Here is a 4,873-nt window from a genome sequence, read left to right on the forward strand (position 1 = left end):
CCAGCAGACGTTGTAAGTCACTCATGACACGTTGAACTGTTTTGAGTTGAGAGCTGCAGGTAACCACTAGATTAGAACAGTAGATTGTAATGTAACGTAATGAATAGTAGAATGTAACATAATTTGGGATGGTAGATTGGAATGTATTTCTCTGGTCCGGAGATGGAAGAGATATACTGCACAGCCATTCACACAACACTTCAAAGATGAGGATGCTGTACTGTTGCCTCCAAGCTTGAGAGGAGATGGATGGAGTTTAATAGCAGGGTCTCAGTTAATTACTCTCAGCGTTCCACAGTTAAGAAGGGTACATCTACCCATCAATCTCCAATTTTGATATATATATATTTCCTTTACTATTCCCCCACCCCATAATTAAACCCTAACAAATGGTGACCATATAAACTAAGCCTGGTATTCTAGTTTGGTCCTTGCATCTGTTAAAAACCTTTTTAAAGTTGTATGCTAATATGGTGCTCCCCTCTATCTATATGTATGGGCTGGCAACCTCAGTTTCAATGTATCTGAGCAAGTGTGAATGCACACTAAATCTTATACCTTGAATAAAACTTTGTTGGTCTTAAAGATGCCACTGGACTCAAACTTTGTTCTTTTATCTATTCTGTGGAAATTCACAACAGGGAAAGGACACAGGAAGATAATACCAGGGGCTGAAACTATTTATTTAATTCATTTATGTTCCTCCTTTCCCCCCAATGGTGACCCCAAGTATCCTATATATATAAATGTCCAGCCTATTGGCATTTTCTGGCTCTCCCATTGGTTGTGCTGTGCGCTCCATCAGCCATTGGCCCATCAACCACCACTCAAGAGTGCTCACATGCTATTAGCTGGGTGCTGGGTCTGCTCCTTTCCCCTGTCCACTGCCAACCTGGCCACTCTTCCCTGACAGAATAAACTACCAAAACGGTTGTCTCTCCTGACAAAGATTCTTCTCCTGCTTGCTGTGGCTGGCGACTGAGGTGGGCCATTGGCCTTCAAACCATTCTCTTCTCCTTCTGCTGTGGGGCTAACTTTTCCCTCAGTGGCTGCTGCTAGGCAACCAAGCTTGGTTCTGTCAGTAAAAAAGGCAGGAGGCCCTTTCCAGGCCTACTTTGATGTTTGTAAGGAACTAATTGAGGCCAGTCCTGATTAGAGTTGCCAGCTCCAGGTTGGGAAATTAATGGAGATTTTGTGGTGGAGTCTACGGAAGCCAGAGTTTGGGGAGGGGAGAGGCCTTAGCTGAATAGAATGCCATAGAGTCCACCTTCCAAAGCACTAATTTTATCCTGGGGAACTATTGTTGCCAATCTCCAGGTGAGGGCTAGAGATCACTCAGAATTAAAACTGCTCTCCAGATGGCAGATATCAGTTCCGCTGGAGAAAATGGTGGACTCTGTGTCACTATACCCTGCTGAGGTCACTTCCCTCCTGATTGGGTCCCCACTGCGGAGAAAGACTGTACTTTTCCTAGGTAGAGACTGTGGGGTGTGTGTGTGTGGAAAGCTGAAGTCAGAGGGGCAGATAAAGGTAGGTTGATGGTTGGCTAGGAAGGAGATAGGGCTGCCAACTCCAGGTTGGAAAATTCCTGGAGATTTGCAGGGTGGAGCCTGGAGAGGGTAGGGTTTGAGGAGGGGTGGGACCAGTGTTCCCTCTAAGCTGTGGAGTCTTGTGAGCAAAAATTCTACTTTGTAAGCAACTGGCATTAAGGTTGTGAGTGAGCAATTTGGCTACTGCATAAATTAGTTTGCTCTGGAGCCATCCTTCCTGAGCTAAGACAAAAATCTGTGAGCTGGAGGCTAAAAAACTGTGAGCTAGCTCACATTAACTCATCTTAGAGGGAACACTGGGTAGGACTTCAGACAGGTGCACTGCCATAGACTGTACCCTCCAAACCTGCCATTTCCTCCTGGGGAACCATTGTTACCATTCTCCAGGTGAGGGCTGGAGGTAACTCAGAATTAAAACTGCTCTCCAGATAGCAGAGATCAGTTCCCCTGGAGAAAATGGTGGACTCTGTGTTATTATACCCTGCTTGAGTTGCCACAGCAAATTCATGCTGAGTGCCCAAGGCCAGGGCACCTGCCCAGGGCCTCTTTCTAGAGCTCATTGTATTTATTTCCACAATGGGCCTTATTCCTAGTCTTATATAATTCTCCTCTCCTTCATTCTCCTCCTCTTCTCAACAATCCTATAATTTAGGCTAGGTTAAGAGACAGTGACTGGCTCAAGCTTCCAAGGCAGAGTGGGTATTTGAACCTGGGTATCTCAGATCCGAGTCCAAAACTAATTAATTAATAAATCAGATTTCTAAATCACTCTCCCCCATATTTGGGGCTCAGGGTGGTGTACAATATTCAAGGATACAATCATCCATTTAAATAAGTTAAAAACAGTAAAAACAAGTACAATAACATTCCAGATGGTATCTAAAACTGAATTATCTTTACCCCAAGGGAGGTCGACAGAAGGGAGGCCAGGATAATTAAAATCATTGCTGCCCTCACCATAACACTTTAACCAATACACCACACTGACTGCTGGGTACTCTGAGATGCGTATATACCCACCCGCCTACCCACCCACCCACCTAGACACTGAGGCCTTGGACAAGACTCTCTCTGCAATGTTGGGAAATCTATTGGCTATTCCTTCTGTTCTACTGATGGCTTTGGGACAGAGATGGCTTTAGTGACGTTCATTTGCAAGCCACTCCAGCAACCACAGGCAGAGCCCACTAAAATGAAGGGGGGACTACAATCAACGCTTCAGATTGTAGCAAACTGTCCTTTAAGACATTAATCTTAAACTGTAGTCTCAAATATCACACATGTAGTTTATATTCTATCTTTCTTATTTGCCAATCAGCAGTAATCTTTCTGCTTTACAGGCTGCCCCACATCCCTGAGTTAGACCATCACCAGCCTGCCAACTGCACAGCAGCATTATCCCCACCACTGATAAATGGAACAGCTGCTAGTGTGATTTGTTTCAATACAGCAGAGCACAAGGAGAATGCTGGTGGAAAGTCTGTGATAAATCAATTAAGCATTCGCCAAGCAGGCAGAGGTCACAATTATCCTGTCCATTTCCATCAGCATAGTGGAAATGGTTCTAAATTCAGCTGACTGACCTGGAATGATTCATATTGGGCCAAAGAGACCACTCTTGAGGGTATTCCCCTGAGGAGCCATATTTACTCACTTTGATCTGACAGGCCAACAGACATATCTCCACCCCTGTCTTCTGTATTCAACCCAGATGAACAGCTTGCCAGGGGGCTATATTCTCCCCACCAATAAACACTCTGGCTGCATTCAGACTGGCAATTTGAAGCACTAGGGAGTCGTGGCAAAGAAAACCCAGAACAGACCTGGAACGGCTTGGTTGCGGTATTCCCATTCACACCACAGCGAATGAAGCGGGAGGATACCGTGGAGGAAGCGCAAGGGAGCATTCACAGTTGGGCCACCCCGGTGGGCTGTTAGCAGCTGTTTCCGCACTGGGCTGCATGCGCATGGGCGCATGGGTGCAGCAGCAAATAGGGCAAGATCACGCAGGCCCCAATGGCACCTGCCCACGGAAACAGCTGGTGCCTCTTATCAATGACTGCGGGTTGTTCCCGCCTTAGCAGCGCTTGTGTTCACACTCAGGGAACTGGAATCAACTAGCTCTACACATGGTTTGCTACCACTTTCACCTGGTATCTTTTAAACTCGGGAGGGAAGCAGCACAAGACGGCTTGAGTACTGCTGGGGGACACCTGACAGATGTGCCTTTGTGAACCCACCCCTTTAATCCACTACTGAAATGCTACTGAAACGTTTGGCTGCCAGGCCAAACTGCCAGTCTGAACTCGGCCTCTGAATAGGTATGGCTGTGCTGCGAATATTAAAATGCTGCCCTTCTCTTGAAGTACATTATAAACACAAACTGATTCAGCCTCAAAAACAACCCATGAGGCAAAGATCACACAGAACACTAGTCCAGCCCTGTTACTATATGAGCTGCAGCAGCCTGCACCAAACAACCAGTTGTCTTTTTTAAAGGTTTATTGTTATATTTCATCAACTTGAGGGCAGTGTTCCCTCTAAGCTGAGTTAGTGTGAGTAAGCTCACAGTTTTTTAGCCTTTGGTGCACACATTTTTGTCTTAGCTCAAAAAGGATGGTTCCAGAGCAAACTAATTTATGCAGTAGCCAAATCGCTTGCTCCCAACTTTAATGCCAGTAGCTCACAAACTAGAATTTTTGCTCACAAGACTCCACAGCTTAGAGGGAGCATTGCTTGAGGGGTGTGTGGCACCATCTGGAATCTCTACCTCACAGCCAAAGGAAAGGTTATGCAAAAGACTGATGATTTACTTAAATAATATTGCTTTAACAGCCAACTGGCCATAAGCAGCATCATACTGAAACAACCCTATATTATCCCCTTTTACATTTAATTACCACTGACAAAAAATTTGCTGCTAATAACATGATCCTATTATCTGTATCTAGTAGTAACATCTGAATTAGACTCTGTGAGGAAAGGATTCAGGATTGGATCTTCCAGTGTTTTCTTAAGGCAAAAAAGCTATGGTAGTGAGGAACAGGACTGGATTAGGTTGATATTCCTGGGGGAGGGTCTCTAGTTCCTTTTCCCTTACACAGTTTCCCTAATCAAAATATAATTCCACAAGCAACTACTGGCTGTTGTTGGGAGAAAGCATTTATATATTTAACAATGTGCTTTTTAGCAATTGAAGGTGGTGGCAATAGCAGATGTAGTGAAGATAGGGTTGTCAACAGCCTGGAGAAAAATGTCCTAGAAGTTTAATACATGAAAATGGGCAGCTAAACTTTTCAGTGCATGAACATAAGAACATAAGA

The sequence above is a fragment of the Gekko japonicus genome, unplaced genomic scaffold (genome assembly GCF_001447785.1).
Source record: "Gekko japonicus isolate JY-2015 unplaced genomic scaffold, Gekko_japonicus_V1.1 scaffold255, whole genome shotgun sequence".
In the NCBI taxonomy this organism is placed as follows: domain Eukaryota; kingdom Metazoa; phylum Chordata; class Lepidosauria; order Squamata; family Gekkonidae; genus Gekko; species Gekko japonicus.